Here is a 16763-nt window from a genome sequence, read left to right as displayed (position 1 = left end):
GTCCTAGCTACTCAGGAGGCTGAGATAGCAGGACTGCTTCAGCCCAGGAGGTCAAGGCTACAGTGAGCCAAGATTGTGCCACTACACTCCACCCTGGGTGACAGAGTGAGACCCTGTCTCAAAAAAAAAAAAAAAAATGGGCAAAAGACATGAACAGACACTTCTCAAAAGAAGATGGACAAGTGGCCAAGAAACATGAAAAACTGCTCAACATCACTAATCATCAGAGAAATGCAAATCAAAACCACAAGGAGATACCATCTCGCATCAATCAGAATGGCAACTAACAAAAAGTCAAAAACCAACAGATGCCAGCAAGGCTGCAGAGAAAAGAGAACACTTATACACTGCTGGTGGGAATGTAAATTAGTTCAGTCACTGTGGAAAGCAGTTCAGAGATTTCTCAAATAACTTAAAACAGAAATACCATTCGACCCAGCAATCCCATTACTGGATATATATCCAAAAGAAAATAAGTTATTCTAACAAAAAGATACATGCACTTGTATAATATGTTCATTGCAGCACTATTCACAATAGCAAAGACATGAAATCAACCGAGGTGCCATCAGCGGTGGATTGGATAAATAAAATGTGGTACATATACACCATGGAATGCTACGTAGCCATAAAAAGAATGAGATTATATCTTTTGCAGCAACATGGATGCAGCTGGAGGCCATTATCCTAAGCAAATTAATGCAGGAACAGGAAACCAAATACTGCATGTTCTCACTTATAAGTGGCAGCTAAACATTGGGTACTCATAAAGATGGCAACAATAGACATTGGGGACTACTAGAGAGGGGAGAGAGGGAGGGGGACGTGGGCTGAAAAACTACTGATTGGGTACTATGCTCACTAAATGGGTTATGGGACTATCCATATCCCAAACCTCAGCATCATGTAATATACCCAGGTAACAAACCTGCATATGTACCCCTTGTATCCAAAATAAAATAAAATAAAATAAAGTCTTCTAAAAGAATGCATAAAATTGATAAACATCTAGCAAAACTGACAAGGATTTTGTATTAGCCATGGTTCTCCAGAGGAACAGAACTAGTAGGATATATGACTACATATACAAAGGAGTTTATTAGGAAGAATTGGCTCACAGGTTTACAAGACAAAGTCCCACAATAGGCCACCTGTAAGCTGGGGGAGACAGAAGCCAGTAGTGGCTCAGTCTGAGTCCGAAAGCCTCAAACCAGGGAAGCCGACAGTATAGCCTTCAGTCTGTGGCCAAAGGCCCAAGAACCCCTGGCAATTCCCTGGTGCAAGTCCCAGAGTCCAAAGGCCAAAGAACCTGCAGTTTGAGGTCCAAGGGCAGGAGAAGCAGAAGGAAGCATCCAAGGCTGGAGAAAGGAGGCAGCCAGAAGGCTCAGCAAGCAAAGCTTATCCCACCTTCTTCCACTTGCTTTGTTCTAGCCACACTGGCACAATGAGGGTGGGTCTTCCTCTACCAGTCCACTGACTCAAATGTCAATCTCCTCTGGCAGCACCCTCACAGACACCCCTAGAAATAACACTTTACCAGCTATCTAGGCATCCTTCAATCCAACCAAGTTGACACCTAATATTAACCATCACAGATTTTTTAAAAGATAAGACTCAAGTCACCAACATCAAAAATGAAACAAAGACGGGGCAGGATTGCCTGAGCCCAGGAGTTCGAGACCAACCTGGGCAACATAGCAAGGCCTGTCTCTTAAAAATAAATAAATAAATAAATAAAAATTTAAAAAACCCTATCTCAACAGAATCTAAAGACAATAAAAGGATAATAAGGGAAAATTATGAATAACTTTACTGTTATGAATTCAACAACTTAGCAAAACTAATCAATTTCTTAAAAAAACACAAACTACCCAATCTCAGGCAAGATAAAACAGATCACCTAAATAGTTCTATAACTACTAAAGAAATAATTCTGATTTTGTCATTAAATATCCTGAAAAAGAAATGTCCAGACCAAGGTGGTTTTATTATGGGATTTTGCCAAACACTCAATGAAGAATTAACACCAATTTTACATAAACTCTTTCAGAAAATAGAAGAAGAAACACTTTCCAACTCATTTTATGAGATCAATAGTACTCTGACAACCAAAACCAAAGAAGCACCAGAAAAAGAAACTACAGACCAATATATCTCACTTAGATGCAAAAATCCTTAAAATTTCGCAAACTGAATCTAACAATATTTGTGGATATACTGTGTGTGTACCTAATGTGTGTGTATGTATAATGTGTGTGTATGTGTAATATATGTATAAGTATGTGCTGTCATAACAAAGTGAGATTTATTTCATGTATGCAAGGCTGATTCAATATTCAAAAATAAATCAATGTAACCTACCATATCGATAAGCTAAGAAAGAAAAATCATACATCCATATCAATTGACACTAAAAAAAGTATTTGATGTAATTCAACATTCATTCAGGATAAAATGTCTCAGTATACTAAGGACAGAGAGAAACTTTCTTGACCCCGTAAAGAGCAGGTACAAAAAACCTACACAATTAGCATTACATTTAATAGTGAAAGACTGATTTCCTTCTATGATTAAGAAGAAGGCAGCCAGGCGTGGTGGCTGACGCCTGTAATCCCAGCTCTTTGGGAGGCCGAGGCGGGTGTATCACCTAAGGTCAGGAGTTCGAAACCAGCCTGACCAATAATTGTGAAATCCCCTCTCTACTAAAAACACAAAATTGGCCAGGAGTGGTGGCATGCACCTGTGTCCCAGCTACTCAAGAGGCTGAGACAGCAGAATTGCTTGAATCCGGGAGGCAGAGGTTGCAGTGAGCCGAGATCATGCCACTGCACACTAGCCTGGGCAACAGAGCAAGACTCCATCTCAAAAAAAAAAAAAAAAAAAGAAGAAGAAGAAGGCAAGGATGTCCACTCTCACCACTTTTATTTAACATAGTACAGGAAGTTCCAGCCATTGCAATAAAGCAAGAAAAATGAAGACATACAGATTGGAAAGAAATAAAACTGTCTCTATTTTCTGATGACATGATTGTCTACATTTAAAAAAAACCCTCAAAAGGTCTATAATTCTCAGAACCAAAAAAAAAGAACACAAGATCAACACACAAAAATCAACTGCATTTCTACATCTTGACAATGAAGAAATGAAAATGAAAATTTAAAACATAGGTATAATTTTCCAAAGAAAATTTAAAACATAGGTATAAATCTAAGATAATATGTGCAAGATTTATATAATTAAAATTATAATTGTGCAGGAAGGTTTACATGAAAAAAAAGAAAGAAAAAACAAAAAAAAATTAAAAAATTATAAAATCCTGATGAAAGAAATCAATGAAGACCTAAATACCTGGGGACATGCCATGTCCATGGATTGAAAGAAGCAACGCAGTGATGATGGCAATTCTCCCTAAATCAATGTATAGGTTTAACACAATTTCTATTAACATTTGGTTAAGTTACAACAACAAAATTCTACATTGGATAGATTTTTTTAAAGTGGCTCTTCCACAGAGACAAATTCCATTGAAATTAATTTCAATTCGTAAAATAATTATGGCATGTATCATCATTACATAGTCTCAAGAATACTACTGTGGACTTTAAATAAGGAGGAAAGGAATTAGTAAACAGCAATTTGAAACAATTCTAATAATATTTTTTTAAAACTGCTAATAACAAATTCTACACAGGCAACAAAAGCAAAAATAAACAAATGGTACTAAATCAACTTTAAACTTTTTGTGCACCAAGGGACACAATCAACATAGTGAAAAGGCAATGTACAAAATGAGAAAATGTTTGCAAAACATATCTGACAAGGAGTTGATACCTAGAATATATAAAGAACTACAACTCAACAAAAATCAAATAACCCTATTTGTTTATTTATTCTATAATTTCAGCTTTTATTTTAGATTCAAGGGGTATATGTGCAGGTTTGTCACCTGAGTATACTGCATGATGCTGAGGTTTGGGATATAATTGATTCCATCACACAGGTGGTGAGCATAGTACCCAAGCGGTAGTTTTTCAGCCCACATTCTTCACCCTTCTACCTCCCTATAGTAATCCCCAGAATCTATTGTTGCCATCTTTATGTCTGTGAGTACCCAATGTTTAGCTGCCACTTATAAGTGAGAACATGCAGTATTTGGTTTCCTGTTCCTGCGTTAATTTGCTTAAGATAATGGCCTCCAGCTGCATCCATGTTGCTGCAAAAGATATAATCTCATTCTTTTTATGGCTACGTAGCATTCCATGGTGTATATGTACCACATTTTATTTATCCAATCCACCGCTGATGGCACCTCGGTTGATTTCATGTCTTTGCTATTGTGAATAGTGCTGCAATGAGCATATTATACAAGTGCATGTATCTTTTTGTTAGAATAACTTATTTTCTTTTGGATATATATCCAGTAATGGGATTGCTGGGTCGAATGGTATTTCTGTTTTAAGTTATTTGAGAAATCTCTGAACTGCTTTCCACAGTGACTGAACTAATTTACATTCCCATCAGCAGTGTATAAGTGTTCTCTTTTCTCTGCAGCCTTGCTGGCATCTGTTGGTTTTTGACTTTTTGTTAGTTGCCATTCTGACTGATGCGAGATGGTATCTCCTTGTGGTTTTGATTTGCATGTCTCTGGTGATTAGTGATGTTGAGCACTTTGTCATATTTGTTAGCCACTTGTCCATCTTCTTTTGAGAAGTGTCTGTTCGTGTCTTTTGCCCACTTTTTTTTTTTTTTTAAGATGGAATCTCGCTCTGTCTCCAAGCTGGGGTGCAGTGGCAGGATCTCAGCTCACTGCAACCTCCGTCTCCCGGATTCAAGCAATTCTCCTGCCTCAGCCTCCCAAGTAGCTGGAACTAGAGGGGTGCGCTCACCACGCCCAGCTAATTTTTGTATTTTTAGTAGAGACGGGGTTTCACCATGTTGGCCAGGATGGTCTCAATCTCCTGACCTCGTGATCCGCCCTCCTCGGCCCTCCAAAGTGCTGGGATTACAGGCATGAGCCACCACGCCTGGCCTTTTGCCCACTTTTTAATGGTGTTATTTGTTTTTTGTTTGTTCAACTGCTTAAGTTCTTTAGATTCTGGATATTAGACCTTTGTCAGATACATAGTTTGCAGGCATTTTCTCCCATTCTGTAGGTTGTGTGTCTACTCTGCTGATAGTTTATTTTGCTGTACAGAAGCTCTTTACTTTGACTAGGTCCCACTTATAAATTTTTTTGCTGCAATTGCTTTTGGGGACTTAGCCATACATTCTTTATCAAGGCAATGTTGGGAAGGGTATTTCCTAGGTTTTCTTACAGGATTTTTATAGTTTGAGGACTTATATTTAAATCTTTAAAAGAGTTAGTTTTTGTACACGGTGAGGGGTAGGTGTCCAGTTTCACTTTTCTGCATATGGCTAGCCAGTTATCCCAGTATCTTTTATTGAACAGGGAAACAGGAAGTCTTTTCCATATTAGTTTTGTCAAGTTTGTCAAAGATGAGATGGTAGTCACCATGTGGCTTTATTTCTGGATTCTCTATTCTGTTTCACTGGTCTATGTGTCTGTTTTTGTACCAGTACTATGGCTATTTTGTTTACTACAGCCTTACAGTATACAGTTTGAAGTCAGGTATTGTGATGCCTCCGGCTTTGTTCTTTTTGCTTAGGATTGCTTTAGCTATGCAGGGTCTTTTTTGGTTCCCTATGAATTTTCAAATAGTTTTTGTTTTGTTTTGTTTTTTTTAGTTCTGTGAAAAATGACTTTGGTAGCTTGATAAGTATAGCACTGAATCTGTAGACTGCTTTGGGCAGTATGGTCATTTTAACAATATTGATTATTCCAGTCCACGAGCATGGAATGTTTTCTTCATTTTTTTGGTATGTACTCTCTGATTTCTTTCAGCAGTGTCTTGTAGATGTCCTTGCAGAGATCTTTCACCTCCTTGATTAGATGTATTCTTAGGCTTTGATTGTTCTTGTTATTATTGATGTTGGGGATTTTTTTTTTTTTTGTGGCTACTGTAAATGGGATTGCATTCTTGATTTGGCTCTTAGCTTGAATGTTATTGGTGTATAGAAATGTTACCGGTTTTTGTGCATTGGTCTTTTATCCTGAAACTGTATAACAGCTGTTTATAAGTTCCAGGGGCTTTTTGGCAGAGTCTTTAGGGTTTTCTAGGTATTGGATCGTATCAATAAGGAGAGATGATTTGACTTCTTATTTGGATGCCTTTTATTTCTTTCTCTTGCCTGATTGCTCTGGATAGGACTTCCAATAACCCTATTTAAAAATGGGCTAATGCCTTGAATAGAAAGAGGATATACAAATGACCAATAAGCAAATGAAAAGATGTCCAATGTTACTAATCATAAGAGAAATACAAATCAAATCTGTAACGAATATCATATTACACCCATTAAGACAGCTACAATCAAAATATCACAAAATAAGTGGCAAGCTTGAGGAGAAACTGCAACACCTGTGCACTGTTGGTGTGATAGTAAAATGGTGCAACTTCTATGGAAAACAATATGGAGGTCCCTCAAAAATTAAAAATAGAACTACCATATACTCCAGCAATTTCACTTCAGGGTATAATCTGAAAAAAATTAACAGCACAGTCTTGAAGAGGTATTTGCATGTCCATGTTCATAGAAGCAGTGTTCACAACAGCCAACAGGTGGAAGCAACACAACTGTCCATGGATGATGAATGGATAAACAAATGTGGTACATACTTATAACGGAATAGTATTCAGCTTTAAAAAATAAGGAAATTCTGACATATCCTACAACATGGATGAACTTGGAGGACATTATATTAAGTGAAATAAGCCAGTTACAAAAGACATGTATGTATGATTCCACTTGTATGAGGTATCTAAAGTGGTTACATTCATAGAAACATAAAGTAGAATAGTGGTTACCAGGGGCAGAGGGTGAAGCTAGGGGGAGGTGGGTGAAAAGCAGAGTTGTTTAATGAGTATAGAGTTTGAGGTTTACAAGATGAAAAAGTTCTGAAGGTTGTTTCACGATAATGTGAACTGTATACTTCTGCACTGTACATTTAAAAATGTTTAAGATGTTTTTATCACAGTAAAAAAAATTATACAGCCAGGCATAGTGGTTCACACCTGTAATCCCTGCATTTTGGGATGCTAAGGCTGGTGGATCACTTGAGCTCAGGAGTTTGAGACCAGCTTGGGCAATATGGCAAAACCCTCTCTTTACAAAAAATATAAAAATTAGTTGCGCACGGTGGTAGACCTGTAGTCCCAGCTACTCAGGGGGCTGAGGTGGGAGGATCGCTTGAGCCCAGGAATTTAAGGCTGCAGTGAACCATTATCACACCACCGCACTCCAGCCTAGGTGACAGAGGGAGACCTTGTCTCAAAAAAAGAAAATATATATATATTAAAAATAATGCTACAAAATATTTACTGGAAGAAAAATTTCCCTTTGTGGAATGCCTACAATCACCCAAATAATTATATAAATACTAAGATTTTCACACTCTTGAACTATATTATCAGGTAATTTTACTTGGAGATCTAAATCACTCTATTAATAGATATTGCTGAGTGTATTTGCTTAATTTTATTCCCAGTAGAAGCTACACTTGAGGACCTTCACATATCCTATGTTTGTATTATTCTAAGTCCTTGTAGGTTCTAAAAACAAAATTCACAGATACACTTTTAAGCACAATATGGAAGTATATGCCCTACTAGAATGAAAAACCGTATTCACTTTTAATCCTAAGTCAAGGATGAAAATAGGTCTTGATGCATATTATATACTCAAGATAAATGTTTAAAAAAGAAAATGCCTCTTATTCTGAAATGTCAACCCCATAACATATGTAGCAGTAAATTTTTCTTTCTGCCAAAAATGCTCATTTGGCACTGATTTTTGACAAGGCTTTTTGCACATATATATATATAGTTCACTTAATTTTGAGAAGCACTGATCCCTCCCTTTCAGATTTTCCTTACTATTTGTCTATTTCCCTATCATTATTGTGGCAACTTCCAGAAACAACTTGTTTATATTTTCCAAAAAAATAATGGGTTGAAAAGTATATGTACTAACTAAGGGGGAAGCTGATGTAAACTGGAAATAGGCATCACAGATTAGTTTAAAAAAAAATTCAGTTAACTTGAGAAGATACTTTTTCCTCAAATACTCTAAAGAAAAAAAAACAAAAGGACTAATAAACCAATAAAGGTTTTCCTCTTATTTACATATAACAGCAAATACTAGCATCTACTGTCAAAATTAGTATCTAAAACAGGCAGCTATAGACCAATTTCAAATCTCGTTATGCTTCTGCATACTAATTCTGCCTTGCTTTTTCTCTCTAGCTCCATTTTTCACATTGTAAAAATGGTAGAAATAATATCTGCTAATCTTTAAAATTCTAGATTTAAGAGATGCTAAAAAAAAATTATCATCTTGGATGTGATCAAACCCAAACATAAATGAAAATGCCCCCATCTGGTTTCATAAATATTAAACTGGTTATAGAAAGTATTCAGGTTCTTTTTTTTTTTTTTTTTGGAAATGTTTAGTTTCTAGCTTTTCTCTCCATAAAACAACTAGCATGTATTTGTTAGTTAACTGCAGACTGACTGGTTCTAAATATAGACTAAGATATGTGCTAAAATTACTGTCCTGATTTTTCAGCAATCATTATGAATATCACACATGGTCATAGATTTTATTTGTTAAGTACCTTGAAAAAATAGATTTTTAAATAATAGTAATGACAAAATCACATGAAAATTTTCCGATCAAATGCAATAATTCAAATTAAACCCAAAGATGCTAACTTTTTCTACCAACACTTTACATTATAACATAGTGTTAAGACCACATCAATTAAAGCAGATTTTACACAATAAAGTTTAAGTGGAGTCATTTCACTTACAAAACAAAAATAGTCCTACCTTACATGAGAGGTATATCTAAGCATCCTGAAAATTCCAATCCAACAAATAGCATTGAAATGATCTTGAAGCTGCTGCCTAGATTACTTCTGAGCCACCTTCCAAATCTAAAAATGCTCAATTTACTTTAAAAAGTCAACTTCACTACATATACACTAATGGAAGAGGGAGGAAAATGTTTATAAAAACAGCTACTGCCATACTGTTGAATTAGACATGGCGCCAGCTCACACTCTGCAAAATAGGGGGTAAGAGAGATGAAAATTTTCTAAATAATCCTTTGTCAAATATACGGTTCCATTACACATAACTAAGCAGAAAGACAAAAATAACACAGAAGTGAGAAAGCTCAGGTGCTACAGCACAATTTAGAAAAAGCAAACAATGTGGATGGTTCAATATGCCCAGTGGACAAACAATCTCACCAATTTCAAAAGAAAGGATCAGAGACCTTTGGGTCAGCCACAGAGAAGACCCTGTGAATGCTGGAGTACTTAACTCTAAACCTTCAAAGGAAACATAAGCCAACTAGTTGCTTGCAAATAAAAGGTGAAAGAAAAAGGGGGAAAATTTACTTATCACTCACCTTCCCAGAGCCAAAACAATTCCAATACCTTGGCTCTGTAAACTACTGTGTATACTATGGACGGAAGTGTGTTAACAGATAAATGTCAAATAGGAAATAACAGAAATAAAGATTAGTGGAGAATACTCAAGCTTATTTAAGTTTAACTTTTCTACTTTAACTTAACTCCAGGAAAAATATTTGCTAAGCTCACTTCAACTTTGACAGATAATGCCTGAGAGAAATGGAGATAGATTTACCACCTTCTAAGAGCTTACAAACTTTTCAGTAATAGTTTTCAACTAAGCACAGGACAAATTCTGCCTAAAATACTCTGCCTATGTTAATGTCCAGCTTCTAACAGAAATCCTCTTTCAGGACCTGAAAAGCGGGGTGGGAAACCTCTTTTTGGTTTACAATATGATGTTTTTGTTTTCATTGTTTCAAGTCTCTCAAGACTGATGGCATAGTATAAGAACCTGCCTCTCTGCTCCCTAGTTGTGCCCTCAGGCACATTCATCTGCCTTGGCTCTGCTTCCACTGGCTCTCATAGACACTTAATGGCCTGCCTACCTCAATGGATTCCCAGCCTTGTGACCTCAATGGATTCCCAGCCTTGAAAGAGAGTGGAGGTAGGACAGTGAGGAAGCTCAGGTGAAAACCTGGAGGTGCAAGTCAGGAGCCCAAAGTACCCATCCAACACTGGGCCCCTGCCCTTCTCATTGCAAGAAGGTAGTGCCAAGTATCCCTACAATGAATAGAGGAAACTGAAGCACAGTCTCTCTCCTCCATGAGGGGAATTTCCTCTGGTGGAAGGATACTGGGAACAAGGGGAGGGGGAGCATGTGAATGCTGAGAAGAGATGTTGGGAACTTTATGCATCTGACAATCACTGTTCTCAAAGGTCATCTCTGGCAAATGTACAGGGGAGGCAGGAGAGGTCTTTAATGTCTGTCAATTGTCCCTCCCTTACACCTTATACCTTGTGCTCAGGACTTCTGCTCAGACCTAAGCAGAGGTCCCAAATTCCTGCTCTCACCTTTGTGAATTCCCCAAATTAGAGTGCAAAAGTCAGCTCACAGCCGTGCCTTGCAATATCAGGACCCTGAAGCTGGAGACCTGGGAATCTGATATAAGAGGATAGAATAAGCTGAAATTTGAAGGAGATAGATATGTGTGTTGTGGGTGAGGGAATGCTGAGGTTTATAGCTGAAGTCCACAAATACAACACTGGAACCAGAAAGTAGTCTATCACATATTCTCCTTCTCTGACTATAAACTCTTACTCACTCTCACCAAGCCTGTTCTCCAACTTAGTCTCTTCTCTCCTCAGTAACACCAACTGCCTGCCTTTCTCCCAGTCTCCATGATTTAATCAGTCTTTAGTCTAATCAAAAGAAGTTGCTTGAAAGACTATAATCTGAGAAGCCACAGACAAGATTGGGTGTTATGAATTACTAATATGCAAATATTCTATAATCGACATGTAAGTATTCCAAATTGAACACAGGGAATTGATACAGTTTGGATATGGGTCCCTATCCAAATCTCATGTTGAATTTTATTCCCCAGTGTTGGAGGTGGGGGTGGGAAATATTTGAATCCTGGGGACATATTCATCATGAATGGCTTAACGCATCCCTTTGGTGATAAGTGAGCGCTCACTCTGAGTTCTCGCAAGATCTGGTCACTTAAGGTGTGTGGAACCACCCCCTCACTCTCTCTCTTGCTCCTGCTTTCTGCTATGTGACGTGCCCGCTCCCCCTTCCCCTTCAACATGATTGGACGCTTCCTAAGGCCTCCCCAGAAGCAGATGCTGCCATGTTTCCAGTACAGCCTGCAGAACTGTGAGCCAATTACACCTCTTTTCTTATAAATTACCTAGTTTCAGGTATTTATTTATAGCAATGCAAGAATGGCCTAATATAAGAACTCAGTAGTTTCAAAACTTGCTTAAAATAGTGCAACTTCAAGACCTCATACCCTTTAACCCAGAAATTTTATTTCTGAGACTCTGTGCTAAGGAACTAATATTCAAAATACAAAAAAAGAGCATATGCACAAAGATGTTCATCACAGTGCTATTATTATCACCAATAATTGTTTATTATGATGTCATCAATAGTGACAATGAGGAACAATTAGGCAATGATAATACATCTACCAAATGGAAAATTATGTAGGCATTTTTAAGCCTGCTATTAGGCATTTTAAACCTAGTATTAAGCCCAATTGTAATTAAATGAAAACTAAAGTTATAGAATTTTAAATTTAAAAATAATATAAAAGTAATATAGATACCATAATTAAAACTACGCATGAAAAAAGTGGAAAGAAACATGTCAAAAATGAACAGTGATTGTCTTTAGTTGGCGAGATTATGAGGGTGTTTTTCTCCTTTTTATATTCTTATACTTTCCAAATTGTTCATAATTCTCTAATGGGGGCCAGAGCTAAAAGGCAAATTCCTTTGGAAGAGGAAAAATTGTACTTGCACAGAAAACTTTTTCTCAGTTTAGTTGACAAACCTTTTAGTACCCAGGAAACAGACCATTTCCTGGAAGGGGACTCGGGGCAATGGATATGGAGAATGTAAGAAAGAGAAATGATTAACAGATCAGAAACAGATCTCACTGTCTGACATTCAAGTTTCTTCATGATCTTTCACCATGTATCCAAACAGTAGATGAGCACTTCTTAGCTGAACCTTTATGTGGTATTCTCTTTGCCTATCAGAATCCTTCCAATCTCTGAGACTGATTTAATTCACTTCAACCCATGAAGACTTTCCTGATCCTCTGATCATCCAAGGCTCTACTATTTCTCCTTTCTCTTAAGGTATCGCTATAGAAGTTAGGTCTGTACCACCCTTTTCTGGTATTAAGCCAATTCTAAGTTATTTGTTAATTACTCATATGTAAGTAAAATTTCCCCTGCTAGACTTTAAGTTCCTTGAAGTGGGGAATTTAGATGGTTTGCAGACTGTAGTCATTGGACAAACAGAGAGGAGAGAGAGCAGTTCTAAAGCCAAGTTGGTATTATATTCATACTCTCAGTGATGTCATCTAAGTAAAATGTGCTGTCTCTGTTTTAAAATGCTGCTGCTGACCATCCATCACCAAGACACGCACTTTCCTTTTTTTTTTTTAATAGCAGTGGTATTGTATTTTTGCTTCTTCATTCATGCCAGTTCTGCTGTCCCCTTTAGGATTAAACAGATTGGATTGCAAGATGCCTTGCCAAGGTTCAGGATATAGGTTATAGCCATGTAAAGAACAAAATGAAATGACCTTTTAGGAATCAAACTCAAGACTCTTCACAAGACCCCATTTCTCATACTCTTGTTTGAACAACAAATATAAATTTGTGCCTCCATTTTATGTCCTTATTTAGGCAGTGGACTTTATCAATATCCCCATTAACTTGAAAAATAATTCTCCAATGCAAATGGTTCAATACTTTAGAAATGGCATACTAAGATGACTCTGTTCCTGCCTACCATCAATACTATGTGAGTATTTAGAGATAATGAGCATCTGTACTATAGCAACCTGCCTCTTGAGACATAAACAAGAGATGCATTTCTTAAGAAAAAATCCGTAAGTCGCTAATGAAAGCAAGTCAAAGGACCCATCAATGGGCGAAGAAAGACCTAGCATCCATTATTTTTACAGAAGGAGCATAAAAGGTCAATATAATTGTTGACTCTTAAGGGCTGGGTTACAACAAACTAATTCAGTTTCCCACTATATAAGAACTACATTTTACTACAACACTCATGTTTCTAAACTAAGAGTCAAGGCTTGTCCAAATTCCGTGGCTTACTGAGTGGTCTTGAATCTTCTCTGAATTTTGTTCCTTAGTCTGTAAAATGGAGTTATCCCCTGTTATGCAATATCACAGAGTTGTAATGAATCAAGTAAAATTATCTTAGTATGGGTTCACCTGTCACCCTATTGTGGGGTGCAGTTCAGTCGCACACCTCATGAACTAAGTAACTATTATTACTGTAAATGTCTCCCTAACATTTAAGACAGAAAAAGATTTCCAGAGTTCTTCTTACTTTTTTAATCGACTTCTCCAACACTTGAGCATCCACCACATATCACTGCCAAAAATGTGCTGAACATCTCCTGTTATGACCTCACTCTCCTATGTAGTGTTGTTCACATATTTTTTGCCATATGCTTTCTAAGAAAATAGATTATTTTTCACATGATTCAAAGCATCTTTCTTTCATATTGAAGGAGCAATAATTCCTTATGCAGAAAGTTTACAGGTTGTTGTTGCTGTTGTTTGGGATTATTCCTCAATTAATTAATTCTATGTTTAATATCTAATAGGGCATATATATGTACACTTGGACACACTTCATTAATACAGTGGAAAATCCATGGACTATAGAGTCAGGAAAACCTATATTCGAATTCTTGTTCTGTGACCTTGAGAATGTAATTTAACTTCCCTGCTCCTCAGTTTCCACATTTGGTTCTGGATTATGATGATTTAATAAAATACGATATATAAAAGTAAGTGCCTAGGCTATGAAAGTATTATTTCCTACCTCTCCTAAATCTTTTCTTTCTATGCCAGGATCAATCAAACCCACCCAGAATACAAGGCAACTTTCATAGGGTATCTTTTACATCAGTCGAGGGAACGCTGCGATGTGATAAAAGTGGATGATGGCATGAGTCAGGCATCCAATAGAGCAAGACGTGGAGAAAGTGAGAGGTATCTACAAGGGCCCTAGACTTCACTCGCATGTGCGAAAAGGGCATTAATCTGACACACTTTCAAGAATGCCCCGCATACTCGCGGAGGCTTATACCACGAGGTGGGAAAACGACGGAATTACAGAATAAACCAGCAGGGAGCCTCCTCGTTCACCCAACCCGACCCCGCCCGCCCGAGTCTCCCATCTGGAGCCTAAAAACTGAGCTGAGATCACAGCAACTGACCCCGTCCCCTCCGCCCTCTCCCTCCCCCATTCTGCCCAAACCTCTCAGGGCACGAATGGTGCTGAATCATTTGCATGAACGCAGCAGCTCCCCGTTCCGCGGCTCCCAGCGGGGACGGTGTCCCCAAGGCAGTGACAGTCCGGGGATGGGGGCCCGGAAAGAGGGCCAAGGCGGAGCCTTTGGGGGCGTGGGGACATGGAAGGAGGTCGGGGGAGGATGGCGGCAGCAGGTACTCACCAGGGTGAGGAAAGCCCAGCCCGGGTCCTCGCGTCCCCGCTGCGAGCGGTCCCCCAGGTGCTCCCGCGCCTCGCAGCTTCCCCGCGGGCGGCCGCCCCGACTCGGCAGCCTGCACTGGTGGTCCGGTGCTCTCCTCCGCCCGCCCACCGCCCGTGGCAGCCACGGCTCGGGACTCCGGTGCTCGACACGGAGCGCCTGGAACAGCTGTCGCTGCCCAAGCGGGTGGCGGCTACCGACGGGCCAGACCATTCGCCTGCTGCGGCCGGGGGTGCACTACGTGCCGAGAGGCGCGGGCGCCGGAGGCCGGCGACGGTTGGGAGGAACCAAGGACGCGGGGAATCCTCTGCTCCCTCGGAGTCAGGAGGTCTTGAGGACAGGAGGGATCAACGGAGGGGCCGCTGCCTCTTCTGGGGGTTTACTGAAGACACTGCTCGAGCTTTCCCGCGCCACACCCCCCCCCCCGTTTGCCTTGGTCCCGCTCGGGGCTCCTTTAGAACGCGGCAAACAGAGGACTTAGCAACGCGAGCGCCTGGGCGGCGCCCCTCCTCAGAGATGCCAGAGGCGCTGGCCTGAGCGCCTCCTGCCACCTCCCTCTACCTCCTGGCCCTAGGCGCCCGATCCACCTGCCTGTCTGACCACAGACATCTTCCCACAAAACAGTGGAGCTTCTTGAATCTTTGAAGAGAGTCTAAAAATCTTTTATCTAAGCATCTTTGTGAAGCAAAGAATGAACGGGTATCAGAGGCCAGCTCGAAAGTTAGGAAATAAAATCAGGTGGGGCCCCATCCCGTAGATGCTGAGGGACAGCTCTGACCTAGAGTTCCTGCTAAGCAAATGTTGAACCACGGCAGTTGTAAAAAAAATGTAGATTTAGGAAGCCATTTCGAGATAAAGATTTACAGAAGATTATTGCAGAAATTAAAGAATATTTGAGGTTCATTGTTCACCATTTTAGAGTTGCGTGTCTTGAAAACGGGAAGGCAATCATGTCTTCTCATAAAATGAATTGTATAGAACTGGAAGAAGTCCTAACACATGAATTCCTTAGACTTTTGTGGTCCCTGCTTCTGTCACACCGGGTTCACACAGGTTCATTTCAGACCATGGTGAAGATCAGGACAAGTGTACAGTTTTCCCTGTAGAAAAAAAGAAAAGATAGAACCGAATTGGCAACTACCTATAAAATGTGATTAAAGGTAGGAAAAAAAAGGCCCTCTAAGTGCATCCCAAATAATATAAAATTTCACAATTTAAAGTTTTGTCCTTTGTTGAGTAAATCAACATAAATTCAGCACTTTCTATAGACCACTGTGCTGAGAATAGTCTCATTTTCATTTCTTCATTTATTCTTCTAAAAACTCCTGTGAGATTGGTAACCTGCAATAGATCACCATACAGCCTTGCCAGCAATGGGAACTGATCTGCTCAGTGAGGGCATCTTCTCATAAAGGACACTGGTGAGAAACTGGGCTCAGGGTTTGCCGTGCTGGGTTAGTCTCACGATCATAAGCGGCAGAGCAGACATTGCCACCTGGAGTTTTTGACTTGTCCCTTTCCCCAAGAATGCCTCTGAGAACAATATACATTAAACCGTGTCACATCTGTGATTGCAACTTGAATATGAGTCTGTTTATCCTTCATTTGTGAGAAGGGGTTTTAGAATGGAGAGGGGGCAGTTAGGTGTCCAGGGTAGACATCACCCTGAGGCAAGAAGAGTGATCAGAAAGAAGAAGCTGGACTTCACCCAGAACTAGCCGAACATCAGCGTCACAATACACTGTCAGGGTCACATGAGGGTGAAGAGGAATTCTCCACTGCCTTCTTGTTAATCATCTTTACATCATTATTTTCACTGTATTACACTTTACACTACACATACACTATTACTATATTACATGTTATCATTCTTCCATTCCTAGGAAAGGGCAAGAATTTTCAATAAACCTATTATCATGGGTCCTCATATACCTTATCAAAAAAAAATGTTAAGTAACAGAGGTATTAGCAACACTTAACACCACCTCAAGAAAGCTTTTTGAGAAATCAGGAATA

General features: G+C 39.2%; 1 protein-coding gene across 6 annotated transcripts in view; it reads right to left on the bottom strand.

The window, feature by feature from the left end:
- The window catches only part of TTLL7 (tubulin tyrosine ligase like 7), a 139981-nt gene extending 123659 nt beyond the window's left edge, over nucleotides 1-16322 (bottom strand). For 4 of the 6 annotated variants that reach the window (XR_010124176.1, XM_054486901.2, XM_063653645.1 and 1 more), the window contains exon 1: nucleotides 14712-16322. The gene's annotated coding sequence lies outside the window, so the exon portion shown is untranslated. The remainder of the gene's footprint in view (nucleotides 1-14711) is intronic. The other 2 variants (XM_063653635.1, XM_054486902.2) reach the window with 2 other exon arrangements.
- Between the last annotated feature and the right edge of the window lie 441 nt (nucleotides 16323-16763).

This window comes from Pongo pygmaeus, chromosome 1, assembly GCF_028885625.2.
Source record: "Pongo pygmaeus isolate AG05252 chromosome 1, NHGRI_mPonPyg2-v2.0_pri, whole genome shotgun sequence".
Lineage (NCBI taxonomy): Eukaryota > Metazoa > Chordata > Mammalia > Primates > Hominidae > Pongo > Pongo pygmaeus.
The sequence above is the reverse complement of the archived record's forward strand: the minus strand, read 5'-3'. Positions and strand labels throughout refer to the sequence as shown.